The sequence below is a fragment of the Ursus arctos genome, unplaced genomic scaffold (genome assembly GCF_023065955.2).
Source record: "Ursus arctos isolate Adak ecotype North America unplaced genomic scaffold, UrsArc2.0 scaffold_15, whole genome shotgun sequence".
NCBI lineage: Eukaryota > Metazoa > Chordata > Mammalia > Carnivora > Ursidae > Ursus > Ursus arctos.
In genome coordinates this window covers 3939501-3958111 of record NW_026622819.1, presented here as the reverse complement: position 1 = coordinate 3958111, position 18611 = coordinate 3939501, and the positions used below count along the sequence as shown (strand labels likewise).

The window sequence follows — 18611 nt, the reverse complement described above, 5'->3', positions numbered from 1 at the left end:
GGCCACTAGGACTGTGCAGGCCATTCTGGAGGAACCCTCCACAGGCATCCCCCTCTGCAGGTGGGATGGCACCGTTGTCTGCAGGGGCGAATCATGCTGTCGTCGATCAGCAAAGCAGATTCCGAGTTAGTGCCCTTGGTCACCACAGGTGGGCCACATAATTATTTGGTGGGTGTGGCCCACTCTTCAATAGCTTTATAAAGAAAGCGTTGATTCTCGACACTTTTTTTTTTTTTAATCATGACGGAGATTTTGCGAAAGAAGGCCCATGCGATGCAGTACAGAGATTCCTTTACCAAAACCAAATAAATGGCTGAGAAGCTGTGAACGTATCAAAAGAACCGAAACAAAAGGACTAGTCACACTATAAATTCCATTTGTTCCAGAAGGCACTTGGGGAAAAAAATGCGCCATAGAAGCCAGGCCAGGAGGAAGGAGACCAGCTCCGCTCTGGGTGGTAACAGACTTGTCTGGAAATGCCCTGCTTCAGCTGAGCTGGGAGAGAAGAACCTCAGCAGAGCCTAGGGGAAGGTTATAGAGCGACCTGTCCAACAAAAGCCGCACACCAAGAAGACGGAGAGCACTCAAAGGACAGACTAAGAAACCACAAATATTGTGAAAGACGACTTACTGTATCAAATACAATTCTGCAAAATAGCTTACATGGTCAGGAAATTTAAGAGAAAGAAAGAATTGTATGAAGGAAAGCCTCAAGAAAGAGGTAAGACAACAAGGAACGTTACAGGAGCAAGAAGAGAAGCACCAGATAGACGCTCTGAGGTCAGCAAGGGGTAAGGCGATCTGTGGTTTAACCATCCTTCTTGAAAAGTCTCCTTGAGATATACTCCTGCTGGCCAGGAAAAGATTTAAACTGCTTGATTCGAGAATGCGAAAGTTATGTGTGGGATGGAGGGACTGGCAAAGCCACTGGATCCATTTAAATAGGCCAGTAAGATGGTAGCACAGGATGAACACGCCCTCTTTATGGAAAGAATAGACTCCATGATATAAAAATCATACTAAAATTAAAGGTTAATTGGAATGAGACACCTGAAGACAATTATAACAAGATCGGGGCCTGAGCTGAAGTTTGACGAGTGGAAAACAAGAGAAGTAGAAATATACCAATTGACTTCTTTGGCCAACAACGTTTTTACAGCTTTAGTTTGCTTTGTGATGTTGATTAAAAAAAGAGTGGCTTACGCATATCATTTTAAGTTGTATAGGTAACTGTACTAGAATTCGAAAGAGGTTATGTGTTTCCTAAATAACCAGAGGGGCAAACGAGAGAAGAAGACCTTAAATCCAAAGATAGCAAACAGTAGGGAGCTATTTAAAAATCACAAATAGGAAGCCAATACAGATGGAAGAATTAATAAAAGACCTATCTACTGAGAGATTATACACAAACCCACAGATCACTCTTATGGAAATGTTCACAAATTATAAAGGGAATCCTACCAAATTAAAGGCACCGGTAGACTCAAGAACACGCAGTGACCGACGGGGGGTCACTGCAGGAATGCCGCATGGAGCCATTAATCACTCATCTCAGGTGTAGAATGACAGGTGCATTCCTTCTTCCACAAATTTAACATCCCAAGGGCCCACTTGTCCGAATGATGGAAATGTGTCCCAGTTCAGCATGTTCCAGTGACTTGGGGGCTGACACCATGTCCCTTACATAAACCTGCGGAACTTCAGTGCACACTCAGTGGTGTCTGTGTTGCTTCTCGGCTCCTGTGAGCTTCCATCTTTGACCTGTAAAGCCCACGGACCTGTGTGTGCAGACAAGGCCTGTGATCTTGATTGGGATTGGTCCCTGAGGCTCTGCAGCTCCGTATTCTGAGGGGTGTCCCATGGGTTTCCTGGGCCGGGTGGGGGATAGGAAGCAGGGATCCCCCTGTGCTACGCTCAGAACCTCACACGCTCTCCAAAACAGATTCATCAATGTCTTTTCTTTTTTCTCCTTGAGATTTATTTATTATTTTAGAGAGAGAGAGAGACAGAGAGCACAGGGGTAGGGGCAGAGAGAGAAGGAGAGACAGAATCTCAAGCAGACTCCCTACTGAGCACAGAGCCCAACTCCGGGCTCGATCTCACAACCCTGAGATCATGACCCCAGCCGAAATCAAGAGTCAGACGCTAAACCAACAGAACCACTCAGGTGCCCCCATCGATGTCTTTTCTTAAACCCTTTCCAAGTCTGCTGTAAAACTGTCATGTCAAGAAGAAAAGGCATTTGCTAAAATTCAGTAACTCTGAGAAAATACGAACGAGTGAAGTTTCATAATAAGATAAATCAAAATTTAAGGAGCCCTTCTACAAAATAAAGAGCTGAAAATGTCGACACGTTCCAGTAAAGGTCAGGAAAAAGGACTGACACATTTTACTTTTATTCTAGAAGCATATGCCTTTGCAATTAAACTGGGTTAGACAAGAGGTACAGACATTAGAAAAGGAAGACAAAATTATCATTATTGGTTAATGATATTAAGAATATAAGATTACTGACTAAAAAAATTGGAAAATATAAAATTTTAGTGTCTGGTTCCAAAATTAATTCGACTCTATAAAATCATAACTAATTAAAGTATGATGGTATAAAGATTTTATTGACAACATTAATAAAAATATGAAATATTCAGGAAAATATAAATGCTCACGTCACTTAAGTAAATAAATCTATGACCTCTTCCTGAGGAACCTAATGACCAAATGGAGTAATGAAGAAAAAAAATTGGTTCCCAGTAGGTGACTTCCGTATGTTTAAGATTTCAGTGTTGTCTCAATGAGTCCTACTAAGGCAGTGTAATCCCAATCAAAACTTCAGAAGGATCCTTTTTTTTTTTTTAACTTGGCGACATAAATACAAAGTTCACATGGAAAAAAAAACATTGAGAAGATCCAGAAAAATTCTAAAATAGACACATGATTCATAAATGCTAGTCATCCAACAGTGAGATCCTGGCATAGGACAGTAAACTGGGGAGGGCGGTCGGGCCGGGGAAGCAATTACATGTACGGACTTAAGCTAGGATGGAGCTGGCCCTCCCAGTCAGTGGGCAGAAGAGGACTTTTTCACTCAGTGGCTTTGGGGCAGATTGCTGGACTGTGGAAGAAAAGCTGTGGGACGTGGACTTCGTTCTTCATGCCAAAATACATCCCATTTTCATCAAAGTCAAATACTGAATGTAACCAAAATGTTTGCAAAGAATATGAGTAAATATTTCATGATACTAGAATACAGAAAACTTTCAAGTTGTATTATATAAACAAGAATCTACGGAAAGTAAATAAAAACTTCACTGTGTAGTAATTTACAAATTATGTAACAGTAATAAAAATGTGTCTGACGAGGCGCTCAAGGAACTTCCACACGATCATCCCGAGGGCCAGGGTGACGTGTTGAGTGACCGAGCAGTGTACCCCCAAAGCTCTGGCGGGAGGGATACAGACGGACAGTGGATCAACTGGAATTATCCTGAGCACCTGGGATGTCCCATTACCCTTCCTACGGGGCTTTTGTTTCCTATGCTCCATACACACACACAGACGTATGTATGAACGTATGCTAGTTAACATATATTAACGTGTTAATTTGCTTTGATCACACGCAGTTTCCTAATAGGCACACACGTGTGCACACACAAGGAAAAAGAACAAAGTACAAATAAGGGGTGTCAAATATATTTTCCTACCGTTTCAGTTACACTCGAAGCTTACAGGACTCGGCAGCTAAGGCGTGCCTGCGGTAATTTCCTCCCTGCACAACCTCCCGTGGCCATCTGCCGGAGTCTCCACGTCTCTACCGGGGATGGTACTAGTACCGACGGGTTCTTGTGAGCATCACGTGAGTCGATCCCTCATTTTGGCAAGTGTTAGAGTCTGTGAGCGTCACCACTGCCACCACTGGGGCGGACCCGCGCTTGTAGGGCCTGGAGCCTAGAGGGTTTAGGACACTCTCCTCTAAGAATAGTGAAGACAGGGGCGCCTGGGTGGCTCAGTCCTTAAGGGTCTGCCTTCAGCTCAGGGCGTGATCCCGGGGTCCTGGGATCGAGCCCCGCATCAGGCTCCGCTGGGAGCCTGCTTCTTCCTCTCCCACTCCCCCTGCTTGTGTTCCTTCTCTCACTGGCTGTCTCTCTCTCTGTCAAATAAATAAATAAAATCTTAAAAAAAAAAAAAGAATAGTGAAGACAACACTGGGAACTTGAAATGAGAGGATCTTTCGTGTTAGCTTCGGAGGCTCCGTGCTCCCCTTAATCACTAACATCCCTGCAACGACATAGCATGTGCATTTCTGGAAGCTTCTACTGCTCTTTTCAAGTCACTGCTTAGGGCCCAAGGGCAACAATCACTGGCTGTGAAAGAAATCGCTGAGTGAGCATTTTCTATCATAATTCAGTTTGTTTTCATGCCACACGATGGAAAGAGGGGGCAGGGTGACCCTGAACTCCGGTGGCCTGGAACTGAAGGGGATCCCCAGACACGGGGCAATCCTAGGTCATTTGGGGCATGTTGATTGCCCTACAGGTAATTTATTTTCCTCTCTGCTCAATACAAAACAGATTTAACTCTAGACTTGTGTAAAGATTTCCCGTAATTTTCCTCCGTATTTCAATTGCCTTTGTTTCAACTTACTACTTCTAGTTCTTACAGTGAATGCCCCAGCACTGTGCACGTTTTCAGGATCTTAGGACTCCTGTGTTGTTCCCCAAGCACCAACAACAGAGGCCTTCCGTGACACGCGGTGGACTGAGTACACGCTGCATTCCCCAGTTCTAACGGAGGCCAGGAGGGAGGCTTCTACAGGCTCCGGAAGACCCGGAGAGGCGTGGGAACGGCCAGCTCTGAGACTCCCAGCCCAGCCCCTTCCCCGCCATGCTGGAGAGCTGGACGCACCTGCCCCCCGCCCCAATATGCACGCGTCTGGTGACAGGACCCTTCCGTGGAGACACCGGTGATGCCAGGACAAAGAAACCGGAGGTAACAGAGCAGCCGATAAGACTGTCTCAGCACAGTGTCCACAGCACGTCTTGGGGTCTCTGTCTCGACGTGCCTGGACACATGTGGATTACGAGGAACTGGAGGAAGACACCAGCAGGATACAGGGACACCCATCACCCCGATGCTAGAGAAAAGGAATACGGAAGGATTAATCTGTGGGGAGGAGGAGAGAGAAAGAGACAGAAACAAAGGAAACAAAAGTAACAAACACAGAGAAAGACAGAAATTGTGTCCTGCTCTGTGCGGTGCGCCCAACACCCACGCCTCCTGCTCTCACCACTCCCATGTCCTCTGCCTTGCTCTACTCTTGGTCTTCTTATCCTTAGCTCTCATCACATTCTAGAACATTCCATCATTTAAAAAATATCTTATGTTTATTGTTGACTGTGTCTCTGCACAGATAAGCTCCCCCAAACAGGGACCTCTTTCACCTCACTAACAGATCCGCAGGGCCTGGCACATAGCAGACGCTCCAATTACTATATTGGTGAAATGAATTGATGACCCTTAATATATCTCTTGGAGTTTAAGGAAAGAAACCTAATCAGGCAAAATTCAAGCAATTATTACCTCTTAGAAAACATAAAGTTTTCACATACAAAAGGACACAGAATCAAGGTATCTACTTAGCCAGCAAGGACGAGTCAATAATGACGTGAACAGTTCCAACCTCCGGGGGGTGGCCAGACAGAGGGACGCCACGCACGGAGGTGGTACCCACCCAGCCCAGCTACGGAGGGTGATAAAGGAGATGCATTGGACCACACTGTCCCCCATGATGGGGAGGAGGGTAACTGTGGGAACCAGCATGTGGGACATGGTCATCATGCCTGGTACTTAGGAAATGGGGAAAGATGGGGCGCCTGGGTGGCTCAGTCGTTAAGTGTCTGCCTTCGGCCCAGGGCGTGATCCCGGGGTCCTGAGATCGAGCCCCGCATTGGTCTCCCTGCTCTGCTGGGAAGCCTGCTTCTTCCTCTCCCACTCCCCCTGCTTGTGTTTCCTCTCTCGCTGGCTGTCTCTCTCTCTCTCTGTCAAATAAATAAATAAAAATCTTAAAAAAAAAAAAAAAAGGAATATGGGGAAAGATACTGGGAGAGAGAGCCAGAGGAAGGATTTTGCCCCTGGTCTGGGGGACTGGGGATGGAGTAGCGGGAGGCCAGGACTGTGATTTTTCACGGTGAGCTTCAAAGTACAAGACGACGTTTTAAGCCATCAGCATTTGGTTCCTAACTAGAATAAAAATCAACTAAATTAGGAGTGTAAAAAACAACATCCTAGAGAATTTAAATGGATTCTTCTCTTCAGTTTTCTTTTTTATTGATGAAATACATAATAAACGCATCACAATAATTAAAAATCCCCTGCTAGAATCTTGTTTGACCTAAAAGTAAAATAAGGCTGCAGCCGTGTGGCCCCCAGAGGAGGCAGGGGGATGCCTGAGCGGGCTCTGGTCTTGCCCTGGATCCAGACAAACCTAAACATTCTGGGAGACTGTGGTCTTCCCTCTCTGGCGATTGCATTCCTGGCCCCCACAGTCAGAAGCACACTAAAAACTGGTTTCCTGTTTCAGCTCTCTTTGACCCGAACTTATGTGGAAGCTGTAGGAAAAAAAGCCACATGAAAATGTCTTAAGCTATCATGTGGTCCTATTTTTCACCCTGCGGCACTGTTTCTTCAGAGTGGGGCGAGGGCTAGTCCCCAAGGCGGTATTTCACTGGAAAAGTAACTTACCTAAACAAATGAATTTGAGCATCTCTTTGGCTGTGGGAATGTTGTTTATAAATCTATGCATGCCCTTAAAAAATGACATAGGTAATACTGAAAACTTGGTAAATAAGATAAGGACTGCTTAAGCAGAAACCTGAGGGAGAAAAGAGGGATGGGAAAAATCTAACAGTTGGTAACTATATTAATATTGTCAGAAAATCTTGGAGCCACATGACAAAATTAATGCATAAGTTTTCTTTTCCTTCTAGACCTGGAAAATTTTATCAGGTCCCTACAGCTGGTAATAGGCTTGGCAGAAATCGCGGTTTACAGGTGACTTTGGAATGACCACACATCAACAAGCCAACCAAAACTAACTTGACTTTTTAAGCAAATGTTAATGTGAATTGCAAAATAAATCATTAAATTCTAAAGCCAATTACAGTTGACCCTCAAAGAACATAGATTTGAGTTGCAAGGGTCCATTTACACACGGATCTTTTTTGATAAATACGGGACAGGACTGTGAGTATGTTTTCCACTTCTTATGATTTTCTGAACATTTTTTCTCTAGCTGACTTTATCCTAAGAACACAGTCCATCGTATACATGACCTGCAAAATACATGCTAGTCGACTGCTGGCGTTACGGGTAAGCTTCCAGTCAGCAGTGGGCTGTTACGTCGTGAGATTCTGGACGCACCAGCCCCCAACCCCGCGTGTTGTTCAAGGATCAACTGCAGTTTGGTTTCGCTCTTAAGCTAAAGCTCTTTCAAGGTTATAGGAGCTTACTGGACTCATTTGCTCAATTTTTCTTGCCTTGGGATGCCCATGATTTCTTTTTCTTTTTTTCCTTTTTCAGTGAAACTCTTTTTTGTTGTTGTTGTGGCAGTGGACGGGGGTGGGGAGGTTAAACAGGATTCTGCTGGGAAAAATAACTTTTTAAAACCTAAAACCTTACGGAACCCTCTGAAGACTCCACAAGCCAGAAACCCACACTTCGCACTGGCACTGGTTGCTATGGAGACGGGTGTCCGGCTGAGAGGTGGGGGGGGGCAGGGTGCAGAATTTCTGTGGGGCCTGAGCAATGCAGCCCTTGCAAGAGCTACAGTGTGATGCAGAAAAGAGCCACCCTAACGCTTCCATCCGCTCCCCTCCCTGCACTATAGACGCCTGCTAAGGGCGGGTGCCCTCCCTGCTCCCACACTCGTGCTGGCTGAGGAAGCTGGGGACACAGCAGGCTTCCTTTGAAGAGAATGTCTAGCAGTTCTGTCTAACGCTATGGCCTTGGACCTCAGACATTGTATTTTTTAAAGGAGAGTGTCTTAGTCTTCTTTTTAAAAACCTAGTTTATGACAATGTCCTATCATGTCAAATACCAGGCCAGGCTAGACACTTGTCGACTGCTTTCAACACGAAAGGAGTGGCCTAATCCCTAAGCACCCATTCAAGCTGATCACGTGACATGCCCCAAACTCACAAATGGTGCAGTTTGTAAATTCTCTCATCAGCACCAAACACGGTCTTAAAATAGCACACTCTACTGCCGCTGAGTCCCTGGGTCTTGTTACAGATACACTGAAACTCAGAGCATATCGTTCAACCGTGTTCTGGGCAGAAACTCCCTGGGAGCAGATGGACTGTTAACACCATGAAGGGCTTCTCTCTTTCTTGTTCGATTTTTGCTAAGCCACGTGGTTCCGGTTTCTTGAGCTGCATCGCTGGGCCAACATGTGATTTTGCCAGGACCGATGTGCAGAGCGTGTGACTCCCCGGGCCGGCTCAGGCTCGGGCTAACTGAAAGCACACGGGGACGGCGTGAGCTGCGCTGTGGGTGTGGACCTGCCCCTCACAGGGGCTGCGCAGGAGACACGTCTGCAAACCCGCATCTCCTTCAAGGCGGTGCCGAAAGAAGAGCTTTAAATGTCTGACTCTGGACCAAAACCGCTCCTCCCTTGGCCTCGCCGCCCACCCCCTGAAAATACACCATGGGAAACAAGCCCAGCCGGAAATGACAAATTGCCCCCAGTGCCAGGCCACTGAACAAACCCCCGGTTCTGTGGACTTCAACACGGTGTCTCTCAAAACACAGCTCTTAGGATGGTTTGGCTTTTCATGCTGACCAAGGACACCCTCATCCAATGGTCCTGGGAGTGCACCGAAATGGGCCCAAGAGACTGTGTGGGGCAGAGCCACCTGCTTCCAGGAGCTTCTAGAACACCACGGTGCCCAGACACACGGAGCCCCCCGGACACCATGTGAGTGGCCCCCAGCAGCAGGGCACTCCTGCCTCCCGGGCTGAGCGCAAACCAAGCACCAGGTCACTCACATTGGGTGTCTGGGCTGGAAAAAAAGGCACATCTTTAAACACTAGACAAAAACTAAGCCCTGTCACATGGGGACCAAAACCGATGTCACCTGAGAACAGAGGGACAGGGACGGCCCCCTTTCTAAAACTGAATTGGCCTTTCTCCCTCATTTCGTCGATCGGCAATCAGCCGCTGAAAGATGCCAGTCGTGCGTTCTGCAGACGCGTGCTACCAAACACCGGGCCCTCCTCAGGGCCAGGCTGCGCTCGCATAGACATATTTTTACTGGTGAATCATGAAACGAGATGAATTACAGCCTGTTTTGTTTATTTTCTTTTCATCCTAATCCTGGTTAAGCCACTCTACCCACCATGTCTGCACCCGTGACCAGGGTGATGACACTCAGTGCAGGCCCACAGGCCACTCGGCCCTTGGCCAGGCGCCCGGAGACACACATCCCTGGTGGGGTCACTGTCCCACCAGACACTCTCCTTCCCCTGCCAGCACCTCCCCTTGCACTCGCATGACTTAGCCTCTTTCACTGTGAAAACAAAAACAACAAGTAAGGAACTTCCTCCACATGGGCCATCACCACGTCTCAAGCAGTGTCCCTCTGTGTGCCCTGGGTGACCCTCACAGGTACCTGCCATGGCTGCTCTCTCCATCCTCCCTGGCCAATCATCTCAAACCCACACAGGCACACTGCACCAGCTCTGACATGAAAATGAGAGAAATGGCCATGAACCGTCCCTGGGCTTCAAGGCCATTTACCGCTGCAGCCCTGCCCCTCTGCTGTTCTCGGCGGCAGGACTCCTAGAAAGAGGTGCCAGAGCCCACAGCTCTGCTTTCTCACTTGTCCCTCTGCCCCTTACCTCTCTCTCACGCTTTTGTCCCCAGGCCCCCTGGAAGTGGGTCACATGGTACCAACGCTCAAACCTTCCCAAGTTTTATCAACACTCGAGGAACAGAATACGAACTCTGCAGCCTGGCCTCCAAGGCTGTGCACACGTGGACTCACCTGCCGCTCTCTTCCTGGTCATGGCCACTGGCTCCCTTTGCCAAGGCCACCAAGCCCTCCCAGCTCTCTGCCAACATCCAGTCTACCTCTGCCTCGGGGCCTTTGCACTTGCCACTTGCCTTGGCTGGAGCATTCCCACCTTCCATTCCCACAAGGCGCCCTCTCTAATTGCTCAGAGAAGTCTCCATCTTCTAAGGCAAGTAAAGCACCCTTCCCAGATCTGTGTGCACACCTGGAAATGCACTTGTCCATACCTGGGTACCCTCTGATGGCCTGGCCCTGGGAGTTCCCCAGGTCGGGGCCCAGCTGCCAACCATCTCAAATGGTGGCTTGTACTAGGTCGTCACGCAAAGATCTGATGGGTAACTGAACAGACGCCGTAATACATGTGGTCTCTCACACGAAACGCTGCTGTGAACAGTGCGGGAGTGAGTTTCTCCTGGGAGACCGTGCAGATGCTCACCCTCCCATGGCCCCTGATTGTTCTCTTGAATGACGTCAGTGACTCTCATGTTTGGAGACGGTCTAAAGGAACATTTCAGTCCAACTGAGCTTTAGAAAAGTCACAAAGTCTAAATGAGTCACATCTTCACAATTTCACGTCACCGAATGTGAAAGCATGCCTGACTCGCTTGCCCAGGATCAGAATCAAAGCACTACTCCCGTGATCCCCACATTCAGAATGTTTTCTCCATGGAGGGCAGTGCTCTTTAAAATGAGGCCTCCAGATCTCGAAAACGTAAGTGGCAATAAAACATTCATTCTTAATGAACACAGGGTTCACAGAGCAGTTTTCTTCTTTTTTTATTACTATTGTTTATTGTGTTTTATTTTCTTTCTGGCAAGAAAAAAAGCAAAATTAGGCTGGTGGCCTTCCTAAGGGTGGTGGTGGGGGGGGCTCGGAGAAAGTGCTGTCTCTCTAGGGTCAGTGGTGCTTGTCGTGTCTCCGGGGCCACACTCTGCCAGCTGACCCCACTCTGTGAGCAAACAGGCCACAGTGCTGTCGGGGAAGCCTTCCCTGAGCCGGGGGCCCACTTCCTAAGACCCCGGCCTGGGGGTACTTCCATCCAGTCCGGCTCCTCACCCAGGGATTCCTAACACTCCTCAAAGACGCATCCAGAACACTCTAAAATACCGCACCATCTGTCTGTGAGAAGAGGTACTCCAGCTAAGCTCTCTCACAGTTCACTTAGCTTTTTCTAGAAAGTATTTATTTTTAAGTGTTTTATGATAATCATGTGTGAGTAATCCTGGGTGTTTTCATGTTACACTCATTTATACAGCTGTCTATTTTATTTATTTTTATCAGAAGCACATGGTGTGAAGAAAAGAAGAATACAGAGCTTCTGGCAATAGGGGGCATAAAAGACAATAAATACAATCCCACAATTCACAAGAAATCAGTCGAACGTGATGCAAAGAGCACGCACAGCAGACAGAAGACGCACAGGAAACGGGAGCTAAGTCCAAAAACAAGAGCAATTACAGCTCATAAAAGCAGACCAAGTGTGTGCGTGAGAAGATATGTTCCTTTTTTTTAAAGATTTTATTTATTTAATTTGAGAGACAGAGAGCATGAGCAGGGGGAGGGGCAGAGGGAGAGGGAGAAGCAGAGTCCCCACTGAGCAGGGACCCAGATGTGGGGCTCGATCCCAGGACCCCGGGATCATGACCTGAGCTGAAGGCAAACGCTTCACCAACTGAGCCACCCAGGCGCCCTGCGAAGATATATTATTTATTTGATAAAATCAAATCCAACAGGTAAGATGATTTTTTTCAAGATGCAAAGAAACCTCATAATGCTGACATTTGAAAACACAGAACATGAAGAAATGTCAGGCACAAGGGAATGGAAGTAAGGGCCATATTGTCAACTTCAGGAAAAAAGCAGCCAAAGTTGGAAAGCAATATTAAGGGTACAGATGGTCCTTATTTAGCAGGACAACGCATGAGGAAGCTGTAATGCTACCGACACAATGTGGAACTTTAATGTTAATTATGAAATGAAAGTAACAGGAGCAATTGGAAAATAAGCAATCATAAAGTGAGATTTTAAAATACTTCTCTCAGAAACATATATATGAGATAAACAAAAAGTCAGAATATATGCGAGTAGATAAATAAGGACCGTGACCTAATTGCCATATAAATAACTCCACTCCAACGCAGAGCACACATTCCTTCGTTCCCACAGGAAGCAGTTACAAACACTCCCATGCTCCAGCCATAAAGGAAGTCTTAAAAAATGCGAAAAATGATATAATTTTAACTCTTTCTTTGATCTCAATGTAATAACATCTGAAATAACAAAAATATTACCGCAAAGCCTCCATAAATTTGGAAACATTAAACTGCAATAATTCTAAATAATTCACAGGTTTGAGAGTAAAGCAATGTTACCTCTTAACTAAAAACAGTATCTTATATTCTTTCCCCCCCAAAACATCATGATTCTGAGTGAAGCTTCCAGTTTTCAACAAATATTTCCAGAAGCACTGATTAGTACATTCAGTGAATATTAAAGACTTGTAGTAAGATCTATTCTTTCTTTCTTTTTTTCTTTCTCTTTCTTTCTTTCTTTCTTTCTTTCTTTCTTTCTTTCTTTCTTTCTTTCTTCTTTCTCTTTCTTCTTTCTTTCTTTCTTTCTTTCTTTCTACCTACCTACCTACCTATCGTGTATCTGTCATGTATCTATTGATCATGTATCCATCATCCATCCAATAATCATCTATATCTATCTATAAGTTAATTTTTAATTTTTATTCCAAAATATTTGATGGGTATGTCATAGTATGTATTATTTAGGGGACAGTGATGGGGAACATGGGGGGATTTGGTGAATTTTAGAGTCCATCATACAAAGACCTAGAAACCAAAACAATAAATATATTATGAAAAATTTAGATATTATTTAATGTATAAAATCGGTTAAGTTGATTTTGAAATGAAAAATGAAAGTATTCCCAAGGTGACTTTCTGCCTTTGTTCATACGGATAAATAAATAGATACGTATATAAATATAAAACAACAAGCTTCAAAACCAAAACAAATAAAGCAAAAACAAGCAGACCAAAACAAAACAAAACAAACAAAAAAAAACTAAAATACAAAATATTTTACAGAACTACTTAAGGAAGGTTTTTAAGTTTCAAATGACAAACTCAAATCTAGAAAGCTAGTTATTTTTTATATTCCTGTTGCAATGGTTTCTATGTTAATATGTAAGTGACTGAGAAAGTAAATTAAATCAGCCTTGCCGGGGTGCCTGGGTGGCTCAGTCGGTGAAGCATCTGCCTCTGGCTCAGGTCATGATCCCAGGGTCCTGGGATGGAGCCCTGCATTGAGCTCCCTGCTCAGTGGGGAATCTGCTTCTCCCTCTCCCTGGACCCCAGGCCAAATGAAGAGGACGGGGAAGTGTGGAGCCCAGAAGACGCATGTTCAGACTGTGACCCTGGAGTGTCCTTCTGTTCAGCCCCATTGGCACGCACCCCGTCAGTGAAGGGGAGGACAGCAGAAGAGAACTGCACCAAGGAGCCTCCGTCCCAGGAGACACGTGTGATCTGAACTCACTGAGGAATTGCTTTCCCAGCCCTATTCCAGGTAACACTGTTGAACGGAAGCAGGGCTGCTGGGCAGGGCTGGCTGTATAATTTGTGGAAGCCAGGGCAGAATCAAAGACCGTTAGGAATTTCAAGTTGGAACCGCAGAGAATGAGAGCAAGAGGGGACCCTTCTGCCCTCCTGGGCGCAGGTCATATGCCCAGGAACCAGTTCCACTGCGAGTTCATTCAGTCACTCAGATAATCAAATGAACTAAGACGCTCACTTCTTTGGCATTCCCGTGAGTCAAACCCTTTTGAATGTGGGAACCAACTAAGCGAGGAGGGTTCTTTCCATTCCCTCGGTAACCTATGCAGTTCGTGTTTGTATGCCGTGTATCTAAAAGAGGTAAGAGACAAAATCACGGCCCCCTCTCCTGTCACCGAAAATGTTTCTGTAACCAAGTTATCCTGCCAAATCTTACCTTGCATTTCTACAACGTGCAACCAAATGCTTGCCGTCACTGACCCAGGCACTTCGGCTGAAAGCAAACAATTCTGCTAACAGGTTGGTAAGGAGTCACCAAAGTACGGGCAGAAAGAGTCCGCCCGGTGGAAAGGATTACAGAGCGGGGCTGCCTTTGCAGGACTTTCTAAAACAAGAAAAGAGTCTATTTGATCACAATCTGTTTTACCGAAACTCCTACTCTGCATTCCTAGGAGAATCGAGAAGAGGGAGGAAAAGGACCCGTGTCCCATCTGGAAAGTATTTCCTCTTGCCTCTTCCCGCCATCGTCCAGGAAGGCATGCCGTAGCGTTCGTGCTTCCAAAACCAGATACCAGTGAAGATAAATGGCATGAAGAGCCACTCTGTTTGGATAAACTCAGAAATACAAAGGAAATAAGTATCTGCGTGATTTATGGTTCATGTTTCAAAGGCAAGCGATAAAAGAGCCCGATTCACGCTCCCATGAAGACAGAGGTGGCGCGGCCTTGGGCGCGCCCGCTGCCGCCTGCTCCAAGGCCAGCGCGGAGCCAGCCCGACGTGCGGAGCAGAGCCGGGAGAAGCCGCAGGCCGCCCGCTCCAGCCCTGAACAACAGCTGCGAGCTGCTGACGCCTGGTTCCTCAGCCACGATGCTCCTGCCGCCCGCAGCCTCTGGACATTGAAGATCATCTTCCTCCAGAGAGGAGACTCCTGACGCCCAGCCCACCACCCCCGCTGAAATTTACGAGCTGGGGGGGCCCACGTGGCCACCGAGGCTCGGGCTCCACAGCCCTCCCTCTGCACCAGCTCCAGGCTCGGCCCAGGGGAACATGTGGACGCTGGTGGGAGGTTAGGAGTTGCGACCAGTGTAGCAGGGTTTCATTTCCATTTCAGTTAAAGACAAGAAGCCTACAGATTAAGGTGTTTTAAAGACTCCATTCCTGTATCGCATTGAAACAGGAACAAAAAACTGCCGGTTTTCTGGGCAAGAGAGAAATGGATCTTATATCGCAGAGGAAAACAGAACAACTTTTTAAATTAAGATCTATTTCCCAACTCAATTGTTAAAATAACAACGCACAAGGATTAATATATGTGATATAAGCTCATTCTTCTGTGTTTTGCTGTAGTCTTGCTTCACAGACTAAATAAATTACAGATGTGAATTTGTTTCTCCTTTTACACCACAAATAAAAACAGCCAAGTTATCAAGTGCTTAGCACATCTGCTGCCCTCAGAGTATGTGGATCTTACATGGATTCCCTCTACAAATCCTTGCTCTCTATCACCACTATTACATACAAGGTAGACACACAAGGGGAATCTGAACCACACCTTTAAACCAGCTGTGGAGTTCACACCATCCTTGCTCTCCACCATCCTCGTAATCCCAGCTGACCCAGCCCACTCCATCAGAAGGACTCTGATGCACACCGTTGGGGCCAGAGGCAGGGACATCTTGTCCCACCTGTCCAGCACAAACCTGCGGGGTCCCGTTGGTCATAGGCCTCTGCTACTTGCTGGGGATGTAGCAGGAACCTCATTAGGGATCTCCCAGCAGGAAAGCATGGCATTAGGTTTACCAACCACATTTAGGACTATCTCCAAAAGCTTTCTCCTTCAGAGAAGAATACAAATATTGGAAGACATTAGACATAAATCAAAGAGCCAGGTGGATGGGGGCCTCTGGATGTTTCCTGGATGAATTTAGGGTGTCCTCACTATGTTTCAGCAATGCTGTTCCCATGCATCAGTGCCAACTTCCCCTAGACTAGTCCTTTTGCTCTGAACTGTGCCTTTTCTTTCAGAACACAAAGCTCTTGACAGAATTTACTTATAAAATTTGACCTGAGTAAGTAAAGTACAGAATGCATCCAAGAACAGAGAGATGTTTTGACTGTAGATCCCTCAAAACCAGAAAGACAAGCCGCAGGGAAGCAGAGAAGGCCCGATGGGAAAAACAATGGGCTACACAGTGTTTACAAGAGAGCATAAGGGATACCCAACATCCACTTAAAAATCTTTCTTGGAAGGAATCGATAAGCATGAAGGAAAAGGGGAATCAGAGACATAACCCATGAGGACTTTTCGGGAAGAAACGAGACCATTGGCTCACTGGGAAGGAGGGCCGGAGCAGGCGGGGGATTCACAGGTGGGCTGTTAGGGAGCACAGATGGTTCTTACCTGATTCTTGTGTCTGAGGTCCGAGGTCATGGGCAGAGAGTGTGGATGGGGAGGAGGAGGAATTCCGGAGGACACTGGAGATGACACAGAATCCTTGTCCTGGGAGGGGTGGTGGGATGGCCTGCCATCCTGGGTGACCACATAAGAGAGGGGCCATAACTTTCAACTGAGAACATGAGCTCTGAATTTCCTGGCAGCCTGTAGCCCCTGAGTCCTCATACAGCGTGGGTCACATGTCGGGTACGTTGGGTCTCGGGAGAGGAGAACAGAGGGTTCATCGAGCTGGCCGGACAAGGGTTACAGTGCCATCCCTGGACTCTGGGCACTGTAACTCTTGTCTGGCCACCGAGAGGTGGGAAGGCAGCTGTCCCGGTGGGACAGGAGAACTGGAGTGTGGGTCCAGGGCTGCCTGAGCTGCGATGACAAGAGGCAGCAGTGGCCAGCGTGGGGTGGCTCGGACCACAGGCGAGGCACGGTGGAGTTAGGAGAGTGGCTTCCCACACCAACAGAGACTGTATGGCCAGGCTCGAACACGAGAGACTAGATCTCCTTTCCTGCAAGCCGGTACACAGCTTCAGGAGGTCACCGGGGAATGTGACATGCCTCCGTCCTGTGACTCCACAGGCCCTGAGGCTGGCCTTGCCCACAGAGCTGGAGCCGGGCAGTGAGGGAGCAGGAGGGAAGAGGAGGAAGCAGAGCCTTTGCAGGGCGCCCACGGAAGGCGCCTGCATCACCGCCGCTCACTCCCACCTGCCAGAGGACGCGCTGGGAGGCGATGGGGAACATCTAGCAGGGCTTCCGCGTGGGAGTGAAGGAATGTGTGTGCATGAGTGTGAGTACATGTGAGTGCGTGAGTGCACACATGCGTGTGTGCGTCAGTGCACACGTGCGTGAGTGCATGTACATATCAGGGGTTCTACCAACAAAGACAAGAAGGAGAAAACGCACGTGGAGGAGCACCTCCTGGAAAGTGACATTGGACATATTTACAGCAGACCAGACACCACAGAAGCAGCATGCCATCGGGAGTAACCCCGCACAGGCAGCAGCCAGGTGTCCTCTTGAATACCCCACCTAGGGCTTCTTAAAAGAAGAAAGTGCAGGCGAGCGCACGGAGGAAGCGGAGAGAGGGCGCGGGAGCCCCAGCTTTCTCCCACACGGCGGGGGTGGGGCTGCAGCCCTCCAGGAGAGCACCGGCTCCCCCTCCCCCGTGGCTCTGGCCCCTCCTGCTTCCTGGTCTGAGCCCTGCATGGGTTACGGACGCAGAGAGGCCTACGCTGGGTTCCCAGTCTCAGCTCACAGATGAGTTAGATGATGCTTAAAGTCAGAAAGCTGGCAGCTGGAGTTGGTGACTTAGTCTTGGGTGTTTTCTCTACCTCCCCCCCGGACGAGCCTCACCGAGCAGATGGGCAGGCTGGACTGTGAGGGTGCGAGCCCCTCACAGGACATGCGGACTGATTTCATGCAAACACCAACCACTCCCAATTATCCGGAGCTTAACCGGCTCTACCTTTGCTAAGGCTGGTTCCTCATGCACGTAGAAGTGATACGCGCACACGTCTGTGTGTCGGTGAGGGAGGCCGCTCTACAGCACAGTCAGCTAGCTGTTTTGAGGCGCCCCCGGTTAGGGGCCCTCGCAAGAACGCAGCACGATGTCGGAAGAGAGCAGCAGTGAGCAGCAGCCCTGAACATCCGTGTGTCCACGTCGTGAGGTTCCGCGGCGCTCTGCCATCCGAGGTCACAGTGACGGCAACGCTGCGTCACCTGCTGGCTGTCCAGGAAGAGGGCATCCCGGGGCTGCGCCAACTCAGCAGGAGGCTGGAGGAGCCCTGGCTGCCCCGCCGTCTGTCCCCTTCGGACAGCACGGTCGTTTTTCCTGCAATGGTGCCACGCTGCCACCAGCATCCCTCTGCCAACCGCAAGTCTCGTTTCCTAAACCATCCAGAACCAAGTGCACTTGGCCTGTTGCTTCGGACACAGAACAAGGCTGTGGTGGCCTGTGTCCCCGCTGTCTAGCTCAGCACAGCCCATAAGGTGCGTGGGCCAACGGAGGGTCTGAGGTGGGGACCAGGTGTGTGGCCATTCCAAGGGCCTGTCCAGCCCCAGAAAGGATCCCCAGGTGGGCGCCCAATGCACTGGTGGGCGATGGGCCTCCAGCACCAAAGTCCTCCCGTCACTTCTGACCCGCATGTGTCTCAACAGCAGGCCATGGGGCGTGGTGGCGGAGGAGCCCTGGCTGGGGCAGGGCAGGGCAGGTGGCTTTGTGGGGTGGTGGGTCCCCAGCCCCTGAGGGACTAGGGAGACTGGAGGATAGGATGTTCCCGACCTCCCAGATGCTGGTAAGGGGCCTCCGTCTCCATCCT

General features: G+C 48.2%; 1 protein-coding gene across 1 annotated transcript in view; it reads right to left on the bottom strand.

Moving 5' to 3' along the window:
• Nucleotides 1–18611, bottom strand: part of ADAMTS16 (ADAM metallopeptidase with thrombospondin type 1 motif 16) — a 146246-nt gene that overhangs the window by 22418 nt on the left and 105217 nt on the right. The window lies entirely within an intron of this gene.